Here is a 27,062-nt window from a genome sequence, read left to right on the forward strand (position 1 = left end):
ACTCATAAACACACACATACACACACAAACACCCACAGACACACACGCACAAGCACACACACCCACACACACACACAAACACAAACACACACACACACACACAAACACCCATGCCCACACAAACAAGTACACGCTCACAAACACCCACACACACACACACTAGTCCACCAAGGAGCACATCCCATCACTCCCACTCCTCCATTCCCAACTGGGAGACCCCAGAGGCCTCTACTACTCCTTTACTTCACAGAAACCTGCTTTTACTTCCTCTCCTGCCCCTTTTTAAATGGCATTTCAATCACAACAATGAACACAAGTCCTCCATTCTGCTACACATGTTTCCATTTCAAATGACTGCAGATGGGAAAGGCAAAGACTACTGAAGCACGCAGGACGTTTTATGTCTTCTAAGCCTTAACGTGTGCTGATTTAACCCATCATTTACTTTGCGGTCTGAATTAGGCTTAACTGCAGTGATTACAGTACAATACATTACAACACAATTGCAGTGCATAGACCAGCTGGCTGGTGTGTTTACGGACATATTCAATCAATCCTTATCACAGTTTGCTGTCCCCACATGCTTCAAGAGGGCCACCATTGTTCCTGTTCCCAAGAAAGCTAAGGTAACTGAGCTAAATGACTACCGCCCCGTAGCACTCACTTCCGTCATCATGAAGTGCTTTGAGAGACTAGTCAAGGACCATATCACCTCCACCCTACCTGACACCCTAGACCCACTCCAATTTGCTTACCGCCCCAATAGATCCACAGACGATGCAATCACAATCACACTGCTCACTGGCCTATCCCATCTGGACAAGAGGAATACCTATGTAAGAATGCTGTTCATCGATTACAGCTCAGCATTTAACACCATAGTACCCTCCAAACTCGTCATTAAGCTCAAGACCCTGGGTCTCGACCCCGCCCTGTGCAACTGGGTCCTGGACTTCCTGGCGGGCCACCCCCAGGTGTTGAAGGTAGGAAACAACATCTACACACTGGGGCCCCACAAGGGTGCGTTCTCAGCCCTCTCCTGTACTCCCTGTTCACCCACGACTGCGTGGCCATGCGCGCCTCCAACTCAATCATCAAGTTTGCAGACGACACGGCAGTGGTAGGCTTGATTACTAACAACGACGAGACGGCCTACAGGTAGGAGGTGAGGGCCCTCGGAGTGTGGTGTCTGGAAAATAACCTCACACTCAATATGAACAAAACAAAGGAGATGATCATGGACTTCAGGAAACAGCAGAGGGAGCAGCCCCCTATATACATCGACGGGACAGTAGTGGAGAAGGGTGAAAGTTTTAAGTTCCTCGGCGTACACATCACGGACAAACTGAAATGGTTCACCCACACAGACAGCGTGGTGAAGAAGGCGCAGCAGCACCTGTTCAACCTCAGAAGGCTGAAGAAATTTGGCTTGTCACCAAAAGCACTCACTAACTTTTACAGATGCACAATCGAGAGCATCCTGTCGGGCTGTATCACCGCTTGGTACGGCAACTGCTCCGCCCACAACCGTAAGGCTCTCCAGAGGGTTGTGAAGTCTGCCCAACGCATCACCGGGGGCAAACCTGCCCTCCAGGACACCTACACCACCCGATGTCACAGGAAGGCCAAAAATATCATCAAAGGACATCAACCACCCGAGCCACTGCCTGTTCACCCCGCTATCATCCAGAAGGCGAGGTCAGTACAAGTGCATCAAAGCTGGGACCTAGAGACTGAAAAACAGCTTCTATCTGAAGGCCATTAGACTGTTAAACAGCCATCACTAACATTGAGTGGCTGCTGCCAACATACTGACTCATCTCTAGCCACTTCAATAATTAAAAATTGGATGTAATAAATGTATCACTAGCCACTTTAAACAATGCCACTTTATATCATACCATCTACTGCATCTTGCCTATGCCGTTCGGCCATCGCTCATCCATGTTTTTTATGTACATATTCTTATTCATTACTTTACACTTGGGTGTATAAGGTAGTTGTTGTGAAATTGTTAGATTCCTTGTTAAATTGTTAGATTACCTGTTAGATATTACTACATGGTCGGAACTAGAAGCACAAGAATTTCACTACACTCGCATTAACATCTGCTGACCATGTGTATGTCACAAATACAATTTGATTTGATTTGACAAACTAAAAAAGTGACTTCCAGAAATTTCTGAGAAATACATTTTTTCAATGTTCACAACTTTGATAACTAAACTAATAAAATGAAAACAATGTTGGTGTTATAAGATTATCATTATTTATTTATTTAAGTAAGTCAGTTAAGAACAAATTCTTATTTACCCCCTACCAAACCCAAACAACACTTAGCCAATTGTGCGCCGCCCTATAGGACTCCCAATCACGGCCGGATGTGATACAGCCTGGATTAGAAGCAGGTACTGCAGTGACACCTGAAATGCGGTGCCTTAGACTGCTGAGCAACTGGGGAGCAGCTGGTCTGGTTAAGCTGCAGGACGTGTTTTGTTGTTGAAGCTTGTCTTTGTAAAAGCTAAATCCAAAGGGTTTTCAGAAAGCTTCCCACTGACTCAATTAAGCATTGCTCATATCTTGGAAACCAAATAAATAATTAACAAAAACTAAGATAGGATCTTCTGCTGACCAGATGCATTCAATACAGAGGCCTGTGCATCACCAATCGATAGAGCATAAAGTGTTTTGTCGAAGATTGTGAATTCCCTCAGCACCCCAAGTTGTCCTATGATATTCAAAAGGAAACCAAATGAACTGCCTAGGGACACACAAAATACATCCAGTTAACTGAAATTTAAAATGGTCAAGTGTATCGTTTTATCGTGCATCTACAGAAACACCTGTGAGATCCCTGTTTGCCGGGAGAGAATGAGATGTGTTCTGCTTATTGGTCTATTTGTAAGCAGATAGCTTGAAAGGAATGGAAGCACAAATGTGAGGTAAGTAAAGATGTGACAATGAATGAAACAGAGCATAAAAGCTCCTTGGGGACAGAGTTTGGGGGGCAGTGGGGAGAGACTGAGAGCCTCTGGGTAACTCGATTTGAATATGAATGCCTCTCCCATGATCCACAACAAGGGCACTGACAGGGGCACCTCTATCCAAAGTGTGTGTGTGTGTGCACGCGTTTGTACATGTGCTCAAGTATGTGTGTGTGTGTGTGTGTGCACGTTCTGTGCAGTCATCAGCCGCTGCATAATTCTAAGACACTTTGTACAGTGCATTAATCACAGGGACCCTTGAGCTCTTCTGCGGATCCAAATATGCCGACCTTGAGGTTACAAGAAAGACATTAGGGCCGTCTATCCATTCAAAGTATTGGGGGGAGGGAGAGAAGACGATGGGGGGGGGGGGGGGGGGGAGCTTTCAAGGTAATGAAATTCTGCCTTAATTTAAAGCAAAGACTTTTGGGGACAGGCCCAGACCAGACAAAGAAAAAAAGCGTCAAAGTAGATTAAATTTGATTTATTTCCCCTTTTTTTCTTTATTTTAAATGAGCTTAAGTGCGTGTGTGGGGTAGTCTTTCCTTATTCTCTTTTTTTATAACAAAAGCACGATAACAGCATTAACGTCCAGAATGAATCGAATCATTTCCAAACCAATTAACCTTTGACAGAATGGATGAGTGGAGAGGAATGAGAGTGGTGCGCGGGGAGGGAGAGAGAGAGAGCAATAGCGCCGGCAGAAGAAAAAGAAGTCTGGCTCTTGGCGTGCGTCCACCTCCCAGGGGTGACTGAGTGAGTGACGGCCAGGGGTCCTGTTAGTGATAAGGTAATGGGAGACGGGATGTGGGCGGGTGAAGGACATAGGGTACAGATGACCACTCAAGACCACCCTCGCAGGCCCCGTCCTGTTTGTCCTGACTGATAGTCGAGCAGGTCTGCAGAGTTTAACCCTGCTCATTCCCTATGCTGGCGAGGAGCTTGCTCGCAGCTGCAACTGGTCCATTTAGTTAATTAAAGGCTCCATTTGGAGCCGGAGCCTGCGAGCAATACAAATGCCAATCAATAGATCTCCGGCTTATTCGAGGGAGGAGGGTGACAGCACCCGGTGCCTTGGCAGACGGTCCCTGCCTATCCTTCCATGGTCTCTCTCGTCCTGTCCCCCCACCCTCTATGGCTCTACACCTCCCTAGCTCTCTCTTTCCGTCTGTACGTGGATACAGAGATCCTCTATTCCCCATTTACAGAGAAAAGGAGTGTATGTGTGTGCTCATGTGTGTGTGGCTCACCATCTGCATGGGAGAGCCAGCTGTGTGTGGTTGAGGCTGGGCTCACCAGGGTGTCAAGCCGGATGGGGTCTAAGTGGAACACTACCTTCACTACTCTAGCATTCCAAACACCACAATGCACTGCAGGGATTATTTGCCATGTTCCAGACCCATGTGGAAACATGTCAATATTAGTCTTGGCTTGTTTCTTTTTTTTAGGGGCACGGTTGAGGATTTGGGTGTCTTGTCACTGCTCAGCCGTACAAACAAATACCTGGGCTTATATGGGGACACAGAGAGGAGATATTGTTGTGGGGATCCAGCAGGATTGAGATGCATATCTGTAATAACGGAGCTGTGAGTCGGGAAGCAGGTGCAGGGGAAACGTTTAATAAACCAATAATGAGACAATTCCATAAGGCGACATGCCGGTAAACAAGAACAATACCAACTGGTGACATAAGGGATTGACATATAAAGGGGAGGAAATAATGAAAGTAATGAAGTCCGGGTGTGAATCATAACGATTAACAGGTGCGCGTAATGATGAGTGCCAGGTGTGCGTAATGATTAGTCCGGGTGGTTAGTATTCTGGCGACGTCGTACGCCGGAGGGGAGGAGCAGGAGAAGATGTGACAATATCACTGTGTTAAGGGAATTTTTTATCAATGATGACTAATTATGTATACATTTCAATCAGGACTGACTAATCAGAATACTATTATGTTACTGTATATGTACTAATCAGAATACTATTATGTTACTGTATATGTACTAATCAGAATACTATTATGTTACTGTATATGTACTAATCAGAATACTATTATGTTACTGTATATGTACTAATCAGAATACTATTATGTTACTGTATATGTACTAATCAGAATACTATTATGTTACTGTATATGTACTAATCAGAATACTATTATGTTACTGTGTATGTACTAATCAGAATACTATTATGTTACTGTATATGTACTAATCAGAATACTATTATGTTACTGTATATGTACTAATCAGAATACTATTATGTTACTGTATATGTTTGAATGTTCTTTTTAATCCTAGTACTGAATGTAATGTGTGTAAATATAATCAAGAATTAGAACAATGACTGTCTGTACCATGGTAGAAATGAATGAACTTATAGCCAGTCTGGCTAGAAGGCTTATCTACACAAGCATGACCTTGGCTCGGTCATATATTATCTTAAATAGGGAGAGACATGTGAGAAGCATACAGCCTTTGTACTACAGCCGGAGATGACATGGGCTAGTACGGAAACGAATGACGTCATTTTCAGTTTATAACCTGTGGTAAAATGTGTAATGGGCAGTACTCTCGTGAATAAAAGCTGCTGTTTGACTTTAAGACTGGGCTCTGTCCATTTCTATAAAATAAGGGTCATACAAATCCTTATGAATTGACAGTGTTTAATTTTAATTGGGTGTTAAATCATAGAGGAATTTAATTCCTGCAACACACTGTCTCTGAGCAGCATAACCTCGTCAGCCGTGACTTCCTTGTACGTGACAGTAATTACGTATAACCCATTAACATGGACTTCATTTAAGGGGGTCTTCTCCACAGTTTAGGACTCATTATGACATGAAAGCTTCTGCCGCAACCTCTGTGTTTTCTCAAAATCTGTTTTGCTATTGTGCCATTTCCCAAGGAGGTGAGCGTCGAATGTGCTATGAAACACTAAGGGGTGGCTGGCGGGAATTATCCTGAAGATCAGATCTCTCCGCGTATGTGCAACCAACGTTCCAGCAGCTCGACCGGCCATTCCAGCTTCACAGCGATCCGCCAACACATCAAACCCCTCCAGTGAGGCAATGAAGCAAGCAGGCATGGAGGATTATAATAATTATTATTTTTGTATTTAACATTTATTTAATGAGTCAAGACAGTTAAGAACTCATTTAAATTTACAATGACAGCCTAGGAACAGTGGGTTAACTGCCTTGTTCATGGGGCGGAACGACAGATTTTTACCGTGTCAGCTCAGGGTTTCGATCTAGCAACCTTTCAGTTACTGGCTCTAACCACTAGGCTATTTGCCGCCCCTGGGAGGCAGGCAGGGAGGCATGGAGGCAGGCAGGGAGGGAGTGAGGCAGAGAGGGAGACAGGGAGGGAGGCAGGTAGAGAGGGAGGGAGACAGCCAGGCAGGGAAACAGGCAACCAGGCAGGGAGACAGGCAGGCAAGCAGGGAGACGGTTGGGAAAGCAGGGAGACAGGCAGACAGGGAGGGAGACAGGATGGCAAGCAGGGAGGTAGGCAGGCAGGGACACAGGCAGGCAGGGACACAGGCAGACAGGGACACAGGCAGACAGGGACACAGGAGGACAGCCAGGCAGGGAGGCACGGCCTTAATGCTGTTGTGCAGTTGTTATTTTGAGGACAACTCTCTTGTAAAAAAAAAAAAAACAGAATAGCTTTTCCACTTTGAATCCTCCTTCTTTTCTTCTTCTCTCTTCTTTTCCTGAGCCCCGGGGCATGTTCATACCGTACAGTAATCCCCCTCTTCTCTCCCTTATTGTGTTTCATTTCTTCCTTATAACACAAAACTATCCCTGCAGAGTGCAAAGCTCTTAGTGAGTCTTAGTGAGCGTGTGTGCATGGTTAACCCAATTTTATCCTGTATTTTCAGATATTTGCTCACTAAGGTCTTATGACCCCTGAGAAGATAAAATGTCAGATATACTGTATATGGTCAAGGGAAGGTATATTGCGAATTGAGACAAGGATATTTGCAAAAAAGGGATTGAAATTAGGTAGGTAAGTACTGTGAATTCGCAAACTATTCAGACACCTTGACTTTTTCCACATTATGTTATGTTACAGCCTTATTCTAAAATGGATTCAATTAGATGTTTTCCTCGTCAATCTACACACAATACCCCATAATGACAAAGCGAAAAACAAGTTTTTATAAATTTTTGCAAATGTATAAAAAATTAAACTGAAATACCTTATTTACATACAGAGGGGCCACCAATTGTGCAAGTTCTCCCACTTAAAAAGATGAGAGAGTCCTGTAATTTTCATCATAGGTACACTTCAACTATGACAGACAAAATGAGAAAAAAAATCCAGAAAATCACATTGTAGGATGTTTAATGAATTTATTTGCATATTATGGTGGAAAATAAGCATTTGGTCACCTACAAAGTTGTAAAATGTGGAAAAAGTTTTCTGAATACTTTCCGAATGCACGTTATGTATAGACTTTTCAGGCATTATAGCTTATGGGCCTCGTTTCAAGAATTCTCAAAAAGCCAGCATTGTCCTCTACAGAAAATTGGTTTACTTTGGACTACAGCAGGTATTCCCAAGCAGGGGTACGTGCAATGCCTTCCGGGGTACGCGCAATGCCGTCGGGGGTACGCCAAATAAAAATGTGACTCACATTTAAAATATTTATAATTTAGAAATCGTTTTTTCTTCACATTTTCAAACAGTCCATTTATATTTTCCAACAGGGCCATACATTTGTTTTTTTTCTTGCCTGAGTAGCATCGTTTCACTGCCAAAAATTAAATTAAACCATCTAGTGTACAGCGAAATAACAACACAATGTCAAATACAGGTAGCCTAGTCAAATAATTAACATCCAATCACATTAACCGTTACTCTCTCGGGGATTTCCACTAACAGTCCATATGTAGCCAAACATAGCTGCTGCTCATTCTGTTTGCTTGAAAATTGATAAATGGTTTAAAAAAAAGTAAGGTCCGCGTCCATAGAGACACATACCAGCTCTACTGGTAGTGCAGTACTACACCTGCAGTACTACACCTGCACCTGTCGACGACACAAGTTGTTCTGCTTCCACGAGCACATCCAATGCTAGCATCCAATAATTCAACATTTGTTGTTAGCCCAGCTAGCATGCACACTGACAGTTGCATCAGAATCTGATGCAGCCAAAGAGCTACAGCCCCCTTACCTGGGAAAGCCCCGAAGAACAGACAGGGATATTGGACCATCGAAGAGGCGCTAATATGATAACTACATTGATTTGGGGTTCACTTATATTGGGAGTAGTGCCTTTCCTCAGCCACAGTGTGTTATATGTGCAGAAGTATTATCTCACAACTCAATAAAACCATCACTCTTGTACAGACATTTAGAAACAAAACATGCAAATTTGAAAAATAAGCCACCGGAGTAGTAAGACATGTATAAAAGCAACAGATACCATTAATAAGAAGGGGCGGGATGCATCTTATATGGTGAGCTATCGACTGGCTAGGACAGGCAAGCCCCAAACTATTGTGGAGGACTTCATTCTTCCTGCTGCAGTGGACATGACTGGGACAATGCTGGGGGAAAGGCCAAAATAACAATGCAGACAATGCCTTCATCAAATAACACTGTTTCACGACGAATCAGTGACATTTTGAAACAATTACTGCTTCACATACAAGCCAGTGAATTCTATGCGTTACAGCTGGATGAGTCAACAGATGTGGCGAGCCTGGCACATCTCCTGGTATATGTTCGTTACGTTTATGGGGAGTCAATTAAGGAAGCTATCCTCTTCTGCAAACCACTGGAAGCCAGGACAACAGGAAATGATATTTTTTAAGTACTGGACAGCTTAATGACATCAAGTGGACTTTGGTGGTGAAGATGTGTTGGTATCTGTACGGATGGTGTAAAACCAGAATGCCGCTCCGTCTGCCCCTTTTGCGGGTCTGTTGTTTTGGGTCGGCTACTGGGATTAGATCTATTGTCCTGGGTGGTGGTCCGAACTTTAGGATCCGCTTCGGGTCCTATTCTTGGTCGTAATGTTGGTAAGTTTACGTTGCTTTTATATCCAATAGTTCTTCTTGGCTGTATGTAATAAGACTTCAGATTTCCTGGGGTAACAATGTGAGAAATAATACATAAACAACACATAGTTTCCTAAGAACAGGAAGGGAGGCCACCATCTCTGTCGGTGCCATTTAATGTGTTTGAAGGTGTACGGAACTATACAAAGTTTGGGAACCACTGGCCTACAGTATGTGTGTCATATAATTCAGCGCCATCACTCAAAATGATTCCATATAAAGTGATACAACACCAACTGCTCCATGCCAATAACACCATTATGTCCAAGGTACTGTATACAAAATCAGCAATTTAGATGATAAACAATTAATTGATCACTTAAACACAGGGGCTGTCAATAAAATTCCACTAAATCAGTCTCCACACACGTTCCCCCTTTCCCTCCCTCCTCCCTATTGGCTCGATGGGAGGTGGATATCCATCCCCTAGGAACGTTTACGCTCTCCATTTCCTAAACGCTTGATCAGATGAATTGATTGTCTCCCTCACATCTCACTAATCCCTCCCCGAGCCGAGGTGTTTTGTGGGCAGGAATCAGGTTTGCATTGATGTACTTATGAAATGCCTCCCCGCTTAGCCCCTTGACTCTATAAAACGACAAAAAGGAATACGAGAGAGGCTAATGTTTCATGTCTACTAGATGCATCAAGGGAAGTAATTTATTGTCAATGTAGCAGTCCGTAACACTGCGTTGGGGAGCGATGGGTAACGATGCTTCAAGGGGTGACTGTTGTTGATGTGTGCAGAGGGTCCCTGGTTCGTGCCCGGATATGGGCGAGGGGACAGTCTAAAGATATACTGTTACACTTTACCGTGTCATGGTACAAATGGAAGTATACACACATACTTCAACTAGCTAGCTTTTTAGATTCTTGAAAAGAAAAGCACATGTGCATCAAGTACGAGAAATGCGGGATACACATGGAGCAAAACAAAAACGCATTTTGCATTTGATGGACATCGGGTGTGAGGAGGAAAACGTGAGGAGGAAAAAATAGAGAGAGAAAAGAGGACTCAAAGGACCGAGGCAGCAGAGAGATGCAGGTAGAGGATAAAGTAGATGAGAGATGCTGTAATGAAATATAATAGTTTTTAGGGGTCTGGAAGTCTGGCTGGTAGGCTGGAGGCTGCATTTGAAGAGCGCTAGGCTAACCTTCTGACTGAGGAGACAGGGGAAACAGACATCCTCTCATCTCATCCATTATTACCGAGAGCCAAACGACTGCCATGTCTCCTTATTGCAGAGCCCCTGTGGATCGTGCTCTCCCCGCCGTGGAGGGCTTTGAGTAACTGTTCCAGGCGACCAGGCCGTTGGCTTCCAACCTCCAACGTGATGACAGGGGGCCAGACACATGGGGGGAGAGAGACTCCCACTTCACCTCTTATCTGTCTGCAACACATGTTCCTCATAGTGTAAAGCTTGTACCTGAGTGAGCCACATTACAGCTGTAGTAGAGAGCCAGAGGCAAATTATCTGCTCGGAAAAACAACCTTGCCGCTTTCAATTTGCCCTCGACATTTATAATACCTAGTATTCTCTCTACTACGAACACACACAAAGATGCACACAGACACACACTGTCACCATGTGCGCACACACAAAGTCTCTCTCTCTGTCCTGTTCCCCAGTGGGTGGGCCTATGCCCTTGCCATTGGGGAGCCAAGCCCAGCATATCAAAATTAGTTTTGCACAAAAAACGTTTTTTTTTATTACAGACAGAAATACTCTTGTTTCATTGGACGATCCCACAGATTTTATTTTTATTTATTTATTTCACCTTTATTTAACCAGGTAGGCAAGTTGAGAACAAGTTCTCATTTACAACTGCGACCTGGCCAAGATAAAGCAAAGCAGTTCGACACATACAACGACACAGAGTTACACATGGAGTAAAACAAACATTCTTTCAATAATACAGTATAAACAAGTCTATAAATGATGTGAGCAAATGAGGTGAGATAAGGGAGGTAAAGGCAAAAAAGGCCATGGTGGCAAAGTAAATACAATATAGCAAGTAAAACACTGGAATGGTAGATTTGCAGTGGAAGAATGTGCAAAGTAGAAATAAAAATAATGGGGTGCAAAGGAACAAAATAAATAAATAAAATAAATAAATACAGTAGGGAAAGAGGTAGTTGTTTGGGCTAAATTATAGGTGAGCTATGTACAGGTGCAGTAATCTGTGAGCTACTCTGACAGTTGGTGCTTAAAGCTAGTGAGGGAGATAAGTGTTTCCAGTTTCAGAGATTTTTGTAGTTTGTTTCGGTCAATGGCAGCAGAGAACTGGAAGGAGAGGTGGCCAAAGAAAGAATTGGTTTTGGGGGTGACCAGAGAGATATACCTGCTGGAACGCGTGCTACAGGTGGGTGATGCTATGGTGACCAGCGAGCTGAGATAAGGGGGGACTTTACCTAGCAGGGTCTTGTAGATGAAATGGAGCCAGTGGGTTTGGCGACGAGTATGAAGCGAGGGCCAGCCAATGAGAGCGTACAGGTCGCAATGGTGGGTAGTATATGGGGCTTTGGTGACAAAACGGATGGCACTGTGATAGACTGCATACAATTAGTTGAGTAGGGTATTGGAGGCTATTTTGTAAATGACATCGCCGAAGTCAAGGATTGGTAGGATGGTCAGTTTTACAAGGGTATGTTTGGCAGCATGAGTGAAGGATGCTTTGTTGTGAAATAGGAATCAGTGTTGACAGTGTTTCCTATCTTCAGTGCAGTGGGCAGCTGGGAGGAGGTGTTCTTATTCTCCATGGACTTTACAGTGTCCCAGAACTTTTTTGAGTTAGTGTTGCAGGAAGCAAATTTCTGCTTGAAAAAGCTAGCCTTGGCTTTTCTAACTGCTTGTGTATAATGCTTTCTAGCTTCCCTGAACAGCTGCATATGAAGAAGTCGGATGTGGATGTCCTGTGCTGGCGTGGTTACACGTGGTCTGCGGTTGTGAGGCTGTTTGGACGTACTGCCATATTCTCTAAAATGACGTTGGAGGTGGCTTATGGTAGAGAAATACATTTAATTCTCTGGCAACAGCTCTGGCAGACATTCTAGCCGTCAGCATGCCAATTGCACGCTCCGTCAAAACATGAGTAATCTGTGGCATGGTGTTGTGTGACAAAACTGCACATTTTAGAGTGCCATTTTTATCCCCAGCACAAGGTGCACCTGTGTAATGATCATGTTTAATCAGCTTCTTGATATGCCACACCTGTCAGGTGAATGGATTATCTTGGCAATAGAGAAAGTATCGCTAAAATGGATGTAAACAAATTTGTGCACAACATTTGAGACAAATAAGCTTTTTCTGCATATGGAACATTTCTGGGATCTTTACTTTTCAGGGACCACATGGGACCAACACTTTACATGTTGCGTTTATATTTTTGTTCAGTATATTACAGGGGAAAGTAATCCATGTTCTTTTCTCCTCTGATCATGACTGGACAGAAAGGTTGCTGTACTTTAATTCTACTTTGTTTAGGCAAATTGAACAAAGTCTCAAAGGGACCAGGCCAGAGTTTTTCTTTAGTACTTCTCCCACAGTTCAGAAATGTGATTAAGATGTAGAGTGGGAGATGGGGGGGGGGAGGATTGTGAAAGACATGAGAGACGGATTGCGTAGGAGCCTAGAGGAGGAAGAGCCAAGCGCTACTGCTCCCTACTGCACAGAAAGGGGGATGAACGGAGGAGACTTTTTACCCAAAGTGTAAAATGAATAGGACACCTGTATGTAACCAATGATATTCAGCCTGCTGTTTGTGGCCATTTCACGGTCAATTTCAGAGGCATGCCATCGCAAGGACATTTGCCACTTTCCTGCTCCCCCTCTCACACGTGGACAAAAACACAGAGCCCATCTTTGTGGGGGCAGGGACTGTGAACTCTTGACCGCAGACACATACACTCTACAATCACACAAATGCAGTTAACACACACACTGGGCTCATGCACCTTAAGCCAAATATTTTCCTGCCCTCTTCCACATTTTCTTTTTCGTCCTATAGCCAACTCTCCAGCCAAGAATGGGGTGGAGGGGCAGTGGCTTTATGCCACAGCTGAGCATTCACAGTTGTGCCCTACTCCACCCACCAATCTCCTGCATGAAGTAAGCTCAGCATAACCCAGTTTTGCAGTCCCAGAGTGGATAGTGGGAAGTGGAAAGTTTTAAGTTCCTCGGCATACACATCACAGACAACCTGCAATGGTCCCACTCTCCACCTCCCGCTACCCACTTTCCACCTCCCGCTACCCACTCTTCACCTCCCGCTACCGACTCTCCGCTCTCCACCGTCCACTACCCACTCTCCACCTCCCGCAACCCACTCTTCACCTCCCGCTACCCACTCTCCACCTCCCGCTACCCACTCTTCACCTCCCGCTACCCACTCTTCGCTCTCCACAGTCCACTATCCAGTCTCCACTATCCACTACCCACTCTCTGCTACCTACTCTCTACTACCCACTCTCCACCTCCCGCTAAACACTATCCACTACCCACTCTCTGCTACCTACTCTCTACTACCCACTCTCCACTACCCACTCTCCACCTCCTGCTAAACACTACCCGCTACCCACTTTCCACCATCCACTCTCCACTACCCGCTACCCACTATCCACTACCCACTCTCCACTGCACGACTACTCTTCTGCGAGACTACTCTGTTTGGAGGGGTTTTATAAGTAGACAAGAGGAGAGGATAAAACACTGACAAAAAAAAGGTGTTGTTATTCTACCCAGATCACATGCTAGTTTAGAACACCAACACATGCTAGTGTAGAACACCAACACATGCTAGTTCAGAACACCAACACATGCTAGTTTAGAACACCAACACATGCTAGTTTAGAACACCAACACATGCTAGTTCAGAACACCAACACATGCTAGTTTAGAACACCAACACATGCTAGTTTAGAACACCAACACATGCTAGTTTAGAACACCAACACATGCTAGTTTAGAACACCAACACATGCTAGTTTAGAACACCAACACATGCTAGTTTAGAACACCAACACATGCTAGTTTAGAACACAAACACATGCTAGTTTAGAACACAAACACATGCTAGTTTAGAACACCAACACATGCTAGTTTAGAACACCAACACATGTTAGTTTAGAACACCAACACATGCTAGTTTAGAACACCAACACATGCTAGTTTAGAACACCAACAAATGCTAGTTTAGAACACCAACACATGCTAGTTAAGAACACCAACACATGTTAGTTTAGAACACCAACACATGCTAGTTTAGAACACCAACACATGCTAGTTTAGAACACCAACACATGCTTGTTTAGAACACCAACACATGCTAGTTTAGAACACCAACACATGCTAGTTTAGAACACCAACACATGCTAGTTTAGAACACCAACACATGTTAGTTTAGAACACCAACACATGCTTGTTTAGAACACCAACACATGCTAGTTTAGAACACCAACACATGCTAGTTTAGAACACCAACACATGTTAGTTTAGAACACCAACACATGCTTGTTTAGAACACCAACACATGCTAGTTTAGAACACCAACACATGCTAGTTTAGAACACCAACACATGCTAGTTTAGAACACCAACACATGCTAGTTTAGAACACCAACACATGCTAGTTTAGAACACCAACACATGCTAGTTTAGAACACCAACACATGCTTGACTAGGCTACCTGCTGTAGGCTATACACATGAACACTCATCCCTCTGAGATGTTCTCACATAAACACTCACAGTGGGGGAACAATGAAACAGACAGACAAGGAGAATTAGAAGAAGTCAGATGGGTGAAATCAAAGGCATTACAGTTGCATTAGGTATGACAGCAAACAATTTCATACAACGATTCCGGTTTTGCTGAGAGCTTTTTCACAAGAGCACAAAGAAAGCCATTATTGTGGTAAAAGCGCACCGCCAACACACAATATTCATTTGAACACTATACATTAATAATTCATGCAGATGCTTTCACAATGTTTTCACCTGGAGACAGTGAAGAGTGAGCTGCCTCTCTTTGGAGCAGTAGAAAAACTGAAGAAAATGCTTTGATTAATTTAGCCTTGCTTACGTTTCTAAATGTCATTAAGTGCAGTGGTGATGGCTCTGGTTTAGAAGTTGTGGAAAACCTCGCAACGCTGTGAGAGCAGATATTTACTTAATAAACAGGGTGGTTCAAGCCCTGAATGCTGTATATGAGACCGTATACCACAGGTATGACAAAACATGTATTTTTACTTCTCTAATACATTGGTAACCAGTTTATAATAGCAATAAGGCACCTTGGGGGTTTGTGGTATATGGCCAATATACACTACATGGCTAAAAGTATGTGGACACCTGCTCGTTGAACATCTCAATCCAAAATCATAGGCATTAATATGGAGTTGGTCCCCCCTTTGCTTCCACTCTTCTGAGAAGCATTAGTGAGGTCAGGCACTGATGTTTTTTATTTAACATTTATTTAACTAGGCAAGCCAGTTAATTAAGAACAAATTCTTATTTACAAAGACAGCCTACACCGGCCAAATCCTAACCAGGACAATTGTGCGCTGCCCTATGGCACTCCCCATCACGGCCGGTTGTGATACAGCCTGGGATCAAACCAGGGTCTGTAGTGGCACCTCTAGCACTGCGATGCAGTGCCTTAGGGCTCCAGAGTGGCGCAGCGGTCTATGTTGGGTGAATAGGTCTGACTTGAAGTCGGCATTCCAATTCATCCCAAACGTGTTCGATGGAGTTGAAGTCAGGGCTCTGTGCAGGCCAGTCAAGTTCTTCCACACCGATCTCAACAAACCATTTCTGTATGGACCTCGCTTTGGCATTGTCATATTGAAACAGGAAAGGGCCTTCCCTAAACTGTTGTTACAAAGTTGGAAGTACAGAATCTTCTAGAATGTAATTGTATGCTACAGCATTAAGATTTCTCTTCACCGGAAGGGGTCTAGCCCGAACCATAAAAAACAGCCCCTGACTATTATTCCTCCTCCACCAAACTTTACAGCTGACACTATGCATTAGGGCAGATAGTGTTCTCCTGGCATCCGCCAAACCCAGATTTATCAGTTGGACTTCCAGATGGTGAAGCGTGATTCATCACTCCAGAGAACACGTTTCCGCTGCTCCAGAGTCCAGCAGACGCTTGTGTGCGGCTGCTTGGCCATGGAAACCCATTTCATGAAGCTCCTGACGAACAGTTTTGTGCTGACGTTGCTTCCAGAGGCAGTTTGGAATTCGGTAGTGAGTGTTGCAACAGAGGACAGATGACTTTCACGCGGTACGCGCTTCAGCCCTCGGCGGCCCCGTTCTGTGAGCTTGTATGAGCCGTTGTTGCTCCTAGACGTTTACACATCACAATATTAGCATTTACAGTTGACCGGGGCAGCTCTAGCAGGGCAGAAATATGACGAACTTACTTATCGGAAAGGTGACATCCTATGACGTTGCCACGTTGAAAGTCAGTGAGCTCTTCAGTAAGGCCATTCTGCTGCCAATGTTTGTCTATGAAGATTGCATGGCTGTGTGCTCGATTTTATACACCTGTCAGCAACGGGTGTGGCTGAAATAGCCAAATCCACTCATTTGAAGGGGTGTCGACATACTTTGTATATACAGTGCATTCGTAAAATATTCCGACCCATTCACATTTTCCACATTTTGTTACGTTACAACCATAGTCTTAAATGGATTGTTTCCCCCCCTCATCAATCTACACACATGCCCCATAATGACAAAGCAAAAACAGGTTTAGACATTTTTGGAAATGTAAAAAAATTAAAATAAACGGAAATATCACATTTACATAAGTATTCACACCCTTTACTTAGTATTTTATTTTTTTATTCAAATACTAATACTACTAATAATGACAAAAAAAGACAAATGACAAGAGATACCAACAAATACACAAAACAATACAAACAGTACATTACAGAGAGACAGTAGCTACAACAATCTACATTGATCTACAAGCTCACATCCACCATCCTCAATGGATGTGTTTCCATATAGTACTGGAAGGATTGCCATATTTTCACAAAGTAGTTCAATTTATTTCTTAAAGCGTAGGTAATCTTCTCCATAGGAATACACTTATTCATTTCAGAGAGACATTTTGTAAAAGAGGGGAATCTGATTTCCATGTCAATGCAACACATTTTCTTGCAGTGGCAAGGGCGATTTCTGTCAATTTGATGTTGAAGTTATTCCTCAAATTCACATTTGCGAAGTTACCCAGAAGGCATATTTCAGGGTCAAGTGGGAAAGGGACCTCCATAATAAAGGCCAGTGTATCACATATATCATGCCAGGTAGAAAGCAAAAAAGTGCCTTCTGTTGTTCCATATGTGAAACACATTGCTAATATTTCAGGGTTATATCTATGTATCCTCTGAGGTGTCAGAAGTTGTAATGTAGTCTGTATCTAGAGTAGAGCTGATGGTTGCTGACACACTATCTTGGCATAAGTCTGACCACAGCCCCTCTTCAGTTGTAGTATTCCAATCGGATTCCCATCGCTCTCTTGACTTATGCACATCTGGTTTTGGGCAGTGTTGTATTAGCAATGAGTACACTCTGGATATACACTACCGGTCAAACATTTTAGTACACCTACGCATTCAAGGGTTTTTCTTTATTTTTACTATTTTATACATTGTAGAATAGTAAGTGAAGACATCAAAACTATGAAATAACACATGGAATCATGTAGTAACCAAAAAAAGTGTTAAATAAATTCAAATATATTTTAGATTCTTCAAATAGCCACACTTTGCCTTGATGACAGCTTTCCACTCTACTGGCATTCTCTCAACCAGCTTACACCTGGAATGCTTTTCCAACAGTCTTGAAGGAGTTATCACATATGCTGAGTACTTGTTGGCTGCTTTTCCTTCACTCTGCGGTCCGACTCATCCCAAACCATCTCAAGATGGTTGAGGTCGGGGGATTGTGGAGGCCAGGTCATCTAATGCAGCACTCCATCACTTTCCTCCTTGGCAAAATAGCCCTAACACAGCCTGGAGGTGTGTTGGGTCATTGTCCTGTTGAAAAACAAATGATAGTGCCACTAAGCCCAAACCAGACGTCATGGTGTATCGCTGCAGAATGATGTGGTAGCCATGCTGATTAAGTGTGCCTTGAATTCTAAATAAATCACAGACAGTGTCACCAGCAAAGCACCAAAACACATGTGGAGATCATCCGTTCACCCACACCGCGTCTCACAAAGACAGCAGTTGGAACCAAAAATCTCCAATTTGGACTCCAGACCAAAGGACAGATTTCCACTGGGCTAATGTCCATTGCTCTTGTTTCCTGGCCCAAGCTAGTCTCTTCTTATTATTGGTGTCCATTTAGTAGTGGTTTCTTTGCAGAAATATGACTATGAAGGCCTGATTCACAGTCTCCTCTGAACACTTGATGTTAAGATGTGTCTGTTTCTTGAACTCTGTGAAGCATTTATTTGGGCAAAAATTTCTGAGAATGGTAACTCTAATGAACTTATCCTCCGCAGAAGAGGTAACTCTGGGGCTTCCATTCCTGTAGAGGTCCTCATGAGAGCCAGTTTCATCATAACGCTTGATGGTTTTTGCAACTGCATTTGAAGAAACACTCAAAGTTTTTGAAATGTCTGTATTAACTGACCTTCATGTCTTTAAGTAATTGATGGACTGTCATTTCTCTTTGCTTATTTGAGCTGTTCTTGCCATAATATAGACTGGGTATTTTACCCAATAAGGCTATCTTCTGTATACCTAGTCACAACTGCTACTCCAATTGCTCTTAAATACAAGTAAAACTAAATGCATGCTCTTCAACCGATCGCTGCCTGCACCTGCCCGCCTGTCCAACATCACCATACTCTGGATGGCTCTGACATAGAATATGTGGACAACTACAAATACCTAGGTGTCTGGTTAGACTGTAAACTCTCCTTCCAGACCCACATCAAACATCTCCAATCTAAAGTTAAATCTAGAATTGGCATCCTATTTCGCAACAAAGCATCCTTCACTCATGCTGCCAAACATACCCTTGTAAAACTGACCATCCTACCAATCCTCGACTTCGGGGGCATCATTTACAAAATAGCCTCCAATACCCTACTCAACAAATTGGATGCAGTCTATCACAGTGCAATCCGTTTTGTCACCAAAGCCCCATATACTACCCACCATTGCGACCTGTACGCTCTCGTTGGCTGGCCCTCGCTTCATACGCGTCGCCAAACCCACTGGCTCCATGTCATCTACAAGACCCTGCTAGGTAAAGTCCCCCCTTATCTCAGCTCGCTGGTCACCATAGCATCACCCACCTGTAGCACACGCTCCAGCAGGTATATCTCTGTGGTCACCCCCAAAACCAATTCTTTCTTTGGCTGCCTCTCCTTCCAGTTCTCTGCTGCCAATGACTGGAACGAACTACAAAAATCTCTGAAACTGGAAACACTTATCTCCCTCACTAGCTTTAAGCACCAACTGTCAGAGCAGCTCACAGATTACTGCACCTGTACATAGCCCACCTATAATTTAGCCCAAACAACTACCTCTTTCCCTACTGTATTTTTTTATTTTATTTTGCTCCTTTGCACCCCATTATTTTTATTTCTACTTTGCACTTTCTTCCAATGCAAATCTACCATTCCAGTGTTTTACTTGCTATATTGTATTTACTTTGCCACCATGGCCTTTTTTTTTGCCTTTACCTCCCTTATCGCACCTCATTTGCTCACATCGTATATAGACTTGTTTATACTGTATTATTGACTGTATGTTTGTTTTACTCCATGTGTAACTCTGTGTCGTTGTATGTGTCGAACTGCTTATTATTGGCTCTAATGCTTTAAGAAGGAAAGAAATTCCACAAATGTACTTTTAACAACGCACACCTGTTAATTGAAATGCATTCCAGGTGACTACCTCATGAAGCTGGTTGAGAGAATGCCAAGAGTGTGCAAAGCTGTCATCAGGGCAAAATGTGTCTATTAGAAGAATCTGAAATATAAAATATTATTAGATTTGTTTAACACCTGTTTGGTTACAACATGATTCCATATGTGTTATTTCATAGTTTTGATGTCTTCACTATTATTCTACAATGTAGAAAATAGTAAAAATAAAGAAAAACCCTTGAGGTGTTCTGAAACTTTGGACTGGTAATGTAAATCTATATGAGTCATGGTTATCATGGAGTAGTTGTTCAATGCTTGATAGGTTTGGTAAAGTCATATCTCCAAGAGTGCTTTTGAGAAAGTTTAACAGTAAATAACTAAATAAATGATTATTGGATAACTGTTATTTCTCTTTCAGTTGCTCAAATGACATAAGTAGCCCATCTACTGTATACAACAGTGTTCTAAATGACATAAGTAGCCCATCTACTGTATACAACAGTGTTCTAAATTACATAAGTAGCCCATCTACTGTATACAACAGTGTTCTAAATGACATAAGTAGCCCATCTACTGTATACAACAGTGTTCTAAATGACATAAGTAGCCCATCTACTGTATACAACAGTGTTCTAAATGACATAAGTAGCCCATCTACTGTATACAACAGTGTTCTAAATTACATAAGTAGCCCATCTACTGTATACAACAGTGTTCTAAATGACATAAGTAGCCCATCTACTGTATACAACAGTGTTCTAAATGACATAAGTAGCCCATCTACTGTATACAACAGTGTTCTAAATGACATAAGTAGCCCATCTACTGTATACAACAGTGTTCTAAATGACATAAGTAGCCCATCTACTGTATACAACAGTGTTCTAAATGACATAAGTAGCCCATCTACTGTATATAACAATGTTCTAAATGCGTCATTCCCTTCTCATGCCAATGTTGAACATTTTTGCTATCCAAGATCTTTGGCAGCAGCCACAGGGCTGTTTTGGGTGACACGTCTTGTTTCGGACCAACTAATGTACGAATTTCATACCAAGATCTTGCTAAATTGATGAAACAGGGAATGCTCATTTTTGTTGATATAGTCTTGGGGTTCCACTTGTAGATAATATTATTCCCAACCTCTTCATTAGGAACAAACCTTTCCATCTGAGTCCAAGAAGAGGCTGGTTCATTTTCAAATAAGAATTAAATGAAATCTAATTTGTGCTGCCCAGTAATACATCTTGAAATGTGGTAGGTGGAGACCTCCTAGACTATAATCCCATGTTAATTTGTCCAGGCTCACCCTTGGAAGAGCATTGCAGAGGATCTTGTTTTTTTTATGTATAACTGTTAGCCGTGGAAATAGCTGTGGAAAAGAAGTCCGGTAGGCTCTGCGTCTTAGCAGCTACATTTAGGACATCCATCAAGAGAGGAATAAGCAAATCCTTAAACTCTGGGGGAAAGTCATCGACTCCTGTTGATTTGGCAGATTGTAGAGAGGAAATTGCCTTTTGGATTTAGTTTTTTTGTAAAAGGGCTGTAACGGCCGTTGTTGGTGGAAGAAGGTGAGGACCAAGGCGCAGCGTGGTATGTGTCCATATTTATTCAAATGAATACGGAAATAACAAAAATACCAAAGAGAAACGACCGAAAACAGTTCTGGCACACAACAGAAAACAATCACCCACCAAACACAATAGAAAACAACGATTGACAGGTGCCTCTGATTGAGAACCATACCAGGCCAAACACAGAAATAGCAAATCATAGAAAAACTAACATAGACAACCCACCCAACTCACACCCTGACCATACTAAAACAAAGACATAACAAAAGAACTAAGGTCAGAACGCGACTTGTATGCTCTAGTCGGCTGGCCCTCGCTACATATTCGTCGCCAGACCCACTGGCTCCAGGTCATCTACAAGTCTATGCTAGGTAAAGCTCCGCCTTATCTCAGCTCACTGGTCACGATGGCAACACCCATCCGTAGCACGCGCTCCAGCAGGTGTATCTCACTGATCATCCCTAAAGCCAACACCTCATTTGGCCGCCTTTCGTTCCAGTACTCTGCTGCCTGTGACTGGAACGAATTGCAAAAATCGCTGAAGTTGGAGACTTTTATCTCCCTCACCAACTTCAAACATCAGCTATCTGAGCAGCTAACCGATCGCTGCAGCTGTACATAGTCTATTGGTAAATAGCCCACCCTTTTCACCTACCTCATCCCCATACTGTTTTTATTTATTTACTTTTCTGCTCTTCTGCACACCAATATCTCTACCTGTACATGACCATCTGATCTTTTATCACTCCAGTGTTAATCTGCAAAATTGTAATTATTTGCCTACCTCCTCATGCCTTTTGCACACATTGTATATAGACCCCCCCTTTGTTTTCTACTGTGTTATTGACTTGTTAATTGTTTACTCCATGTGTAACTCTTTGTTGTATGCTCACACTGCTATGCTTTATCTTGGCCAGGTCGCAGTTGCAAATGAGAACTTGTTCTCAACTAGCCTACCTGGTTAAATAAAGGTGAAATAAATAAAATAAAATAAAATAAAAACGTGATAAGGGCGATCAGTTTATTTTGGTCTTCCTGTGTGAGGTGCAGTAGTTCAATAGTAGATAGCAATGTGTCTATCATTGCTGGTTCCGTTCCATCAGAAGTGTAGAACTTAGAAAAGTATTGTTTAAATGAATCACACTTGACCCTTCTGTGTTTCAATAGTTGATGATTCTCGAATTCTCCTCATATTTTATCTGCCAGGCCAAGACTTTGTATGTTTTCCTCGCCAAATTCATAATATCTTTGCCTAGTTCTAAGAATAGCCTTTTCAGTTTTGTAAGTACTTAGGGCAGTATTACTCACTATTTTTGTAAAGGGGTGTCAAGTTCTCCCTAGGAGAGGTGGGTGTGGAGTCAGACGCAGGAGAGAGCGAATTGCAAGAAAGGGTGTTTTATTTACGAGTCCAAAGAACAGAAACAGGACCACAACAGTAGCCACAAAACAACAGGAACGTAGTCCTGGAAAAACACCTGTTCAACGGAACCAACCAAAACGCAACCCAAACAATTGACAGCTACATGAACAATCCAGCACAAAACCAAGTGGGTAGGGAGAGATTAAATACCCCACTAATAACCTAAACTAGACACAGGTGAACAACAAGACAGACAAAACCAAGCGAAAAAGAAAAGGGATCGTTGGCAGCTAGTAGACCGGCAACGCCGAGCGCCGCCTGAACAGGGAGAGGAGCCACCTTCGGTGGAAGTCGTGACAAGGGGCCACTTTGGGTTAAGACAATCATTCAGAGGGCCTCACAGATCTTTAATTTGTTATACTTTTTCTTCCAATATGATCAATTATCAATTGAGAGCAAATTCAGAGCAATAGAGCACATGCAATTGATTTGATGAACAGCACATCACACATATATACAGTACATACACACATCAAATAGGCTACATCACATGTATAAGACCCATATTAAGGGTTACCTCAGTAGTTGGATGAGCGAAAATGGCCCTTCTGCTCCTTGACTGAATTCATTCTAAATGTATAGTCTGTTGTTGCTATCCTTGTGAGGCAATCCAGGTGTGCATTGGTCAGTCTGTTTCTCTGTTTTTGTATCACAATGTTCATTGTTGAGTCCTTTCTCCCTGCCTCGTATGTTTGGGGCGCTGTCAATGCACACAGATCCCAGATTTGACCAGGTAATAATTATTATCATCAAAAAATGTAACAAGGGCTTTCATCTTCTCCTCGTGTTGGTCCCTGAAGGGGCAGTAAACAGAAATGTTCCTCTCTGAACGAATCGTTTTGAGGGAAGAGGACCCAAACACATAATCGGGTAATGTCACTTACATTAGTGCTTTCATCAAGCGCAGTACTATGTCAGTAATCAGTTGCTTACCGATGTCCTCACCAATGTCTTCTATGTGTGTTGTTATGGTCGAGTCTGAGAGTTACTACAGTCCCTTACATTTGCTTTAAAATAGCTTCCTTGTTTGTGAAATCAGCATGCAATATTTCGGCTGAGACCAAAACATATTATTTGACAATCCTCGCATCTGTGAAGGCCTTCTTGTTTCTCGTGAGTATCCAAGCAATCTCATATGTTGCCTCTGTCGTTTTCTCTGCAACGGTGCTAGATCTGTCCATCATTTGTTGTTGTCTTTTGAGTTGCGCTATTTTGTTATTTCTGAGGTTGCTTTGTGGCGGATGTGTTGGGCATGGTGTGACTGGAAATGTGGCTCTAAATCTCCTTGCTTAAAACAAATGGCTGCCTTCTGGCAAATAAGACAAAGTGAGCTAGTCACATTATGCAGTACAAAAAAAGATTTGTCTGTCCATTTCTCTGGGAACTTTCCGTGTTCTGTTTGAATCGACCGTATCCTTCTTTTAGCCACGTTAGCTACGTTAGCTAGCTGCATTTCCCCGCTGCCATCTTCCTGATTTTCCTTGTTCTCTGGTGGTTCATAGCTGTCACGTTGTTCTCCAGCTCTTCCCCCTCATTTTCATTGTCAATAGATTTACATTTCTTTAAAAAAATAAATCAATCCATGTCTACCAGACTGAAAAATTAGCTAGTAGCTAATGTAGCTAAGTGTAGCTAAGTGTCGGTTGCTGTAGCTGAGCAGTTGCGTTCTATTTCGGCCTTTCTGTTCAACAGCTGCTCTACACTGCCATATATCTGCCATCCAGGGAACAATAGATATTTTCAATGAAGTGATTCAGGCCTGCATTAAAGACATTGAATTGAAATTGTATCATTGTTATGTATTATGAATGGAAAATAGGAAAATCATTAGGGTGACCACGCAATGAGTACCACTGACTTAAGGTATTATATTTTAGTTTTTTATTCACTAACGAGCGGTATGTTTCTTGTTTTTATTTTTGTAGTAATAGGACTTAATTCTCTAATTCATTCAATTCAGCAGTGTATTTCTTTGGTAGACCTTTGGTATAGGAAATGATTTGACCCCTAGGAAAGGCCTTTAATGTATCCCAGATTACAAACTATTGCGAGAGGACGGACAGTTGGTTTCACAGAAAAACGTAATTTGGTCTCTGATAAAGAGACACAATTCTGCTTCTGTTTCAAAAGAGTTTAGGCGCCATCTATAGGTCCCTTGAACTCCATCCAGCATCCACACAGAAAGTGTGAGGGAGAATTATCTGAGATAGTTCTGGATAAATACTCAGTTTCCACAACTCTATGGATTACCTGTGCTGATAGGGGGGAAACATCACTCTAGATATGAGAGCTATGCAGAATGAGTAGAATGAGTCATCCCTATCTTGAGGGTAGAGCTGTCTCCATGCATCTTTTCAATTTAAGTCTTTCATAAATGATAGAGTGCATTTGGGTGACTCAGTCAATGAGGATGCTTTAGCTGAGGATCTATCCAGAATCGGATCCAGACAAAAATTGATGTCACCCCCAACTAAGAGTGTTCCCTGAAATTCCGTTACCTTGAGGAATATATCTTGAAGAAAGTATTCAGACCCCTTGACTTTTTCCACATTCTGTTATGTTACAGCCTTATTCTAAAATGGATTAAATTGCTCGTTTTTGTCATCAATCTACACACAAAACCCTTTAATGACAAAGCAAAAATGTTTGTTTTTTTGCAAATGTATAAAAATATAAAAAACTGAAATATCACATTTCCATAAGTATTCAGACTCTTTACTCAGTACTTTGTTGAAGCACCTTTGACAGCGATTATATCCTTGAGTCTCCTTGGGTGTGATCAATGGAAAAAGGATGCACCTGGTGCTCAATTTTGAGTCTCATAGCAAAGGGTCTTAATATTTGTGTAAATAAGGTATTTCTGTTTTTAATTTATAATACATTTGCAAAAAGTTCTAAAAACCCTATTTTCGCTTTGTCATTACGGGTATTTTGTGTAGATTGATGAGGACATTTTTTATTTATTTAATCCATTTTAGAATAAAGTAACAAAATGTGGAATAAGTGTACGGGGCCTGAATACAGCCCACGGCTGGTATATTAGCCATATACCACAACCTCTCGGGCCTTATTGCTTAAATAAACCATCGTGGTTATTAGTAGAAGGAGTAATCTTACTGCTGGGCCCACGGGATATGTTGAATAATACAGACCCAGATGGAGAAAGACAGGCTGAGACGTCTGTCTGGACCGTTGTCCACACGGCTATATCCAACATTAACCTTGACCTATTGCGACATCCTGGATCCATTGGAAAAGTTTGATTGTGTGTTTCACATATGACACAGACACAGATCACATGCAGTATCATGGAGATCATTGACACCATCATCAAACTGTGAGTACAAGAGCCTGCTGAAGGTTTAGGCTGAGTGTAAAGGTATACAATATTAGAGGGATACAATATAATATGCATCTAATGATGAACATGATGAATTGCATACAGTATTGTACAGTACAGGGGTAATTCAAGTTATTCACCTCCAATGTATACTGTAGCATCCACATACTGTACCGTCTCAACAGACTGCTGTAGTAGTGAATGCTTTGTGGTAACCTACCTTCCACGCGATTTTGTTTCCCTTGGTGTTATGCTCCAGAGCGTTGGGGAAGTCTCCTCGCTCGTAGAACTTGCAAAACGCAGAAAACGCCTCTCCCGGAAGGCCCCCACTGCCGGCGGTCCCAACCTAGAGAGAGAGAGAGAGAGAGTCCCTATGGTCCCTCACCATCTGTGGGGCTCAACGACATGACTGGCAGATGTACAACTGTCATTAATCCTCAGATTACCACCCATTGAGCAACAACATCTCAGTGCTGGACTATAGTGTGATGGAGCGTAACATGACTACAGTGGCAGACAGTGACAAGACCATGTTTCCAGTGAGATACTACTGTCGGGCATCAAACGTGGCTGAAGACCTGGGAGAGACTTTCCTATTCTTAGAGGTAGACACGATGAGTGGCTAACTAGTGCTTGGCCCTGAAGTAAGTTACAACTTAGTTTAGACTATTAAAAGGCACACTAGGGTGTCCCAGGGGATCCAGAGCATTTAATGCACCATGGGATTGCAGAGGCATGAAATGAATCTGTTTGGTGGCATTTATTTACTTTTGA

The 27,062-nt window shown here is 42.5% G+C and overlaps 1 pseudogene; it reads right to left on the reverse strand.

The window, feature by feature from the left end:
* Window positions 1-26,754, reverse strand: part of LOC109878071 (parkin coregulated gene protein homolog) — a 226,394-nt pseudogene extending 199,640 nt beyond the window's left edge.
* Window positions 26,755-27,062: the final 308 nt, after the last annotated feature.

The sequence above is a fragment of the Oncorhynchus kisutch genome, linkage group LG7 (assembly GCF_002021735.2).
Source record: "Oncorhynchus kisutch isolate 150728-3 linkage group LG7, Okis_V2, whole genome shotgun sequence".
NCBI classification, from domain to species: domain Eukaryota; kingdom Metazoa; phylum Chordata; class Actinopteri; order Salmoniformes; family Salmonidae; genus Oncorhynchus; species Oncorhynchus kisutch.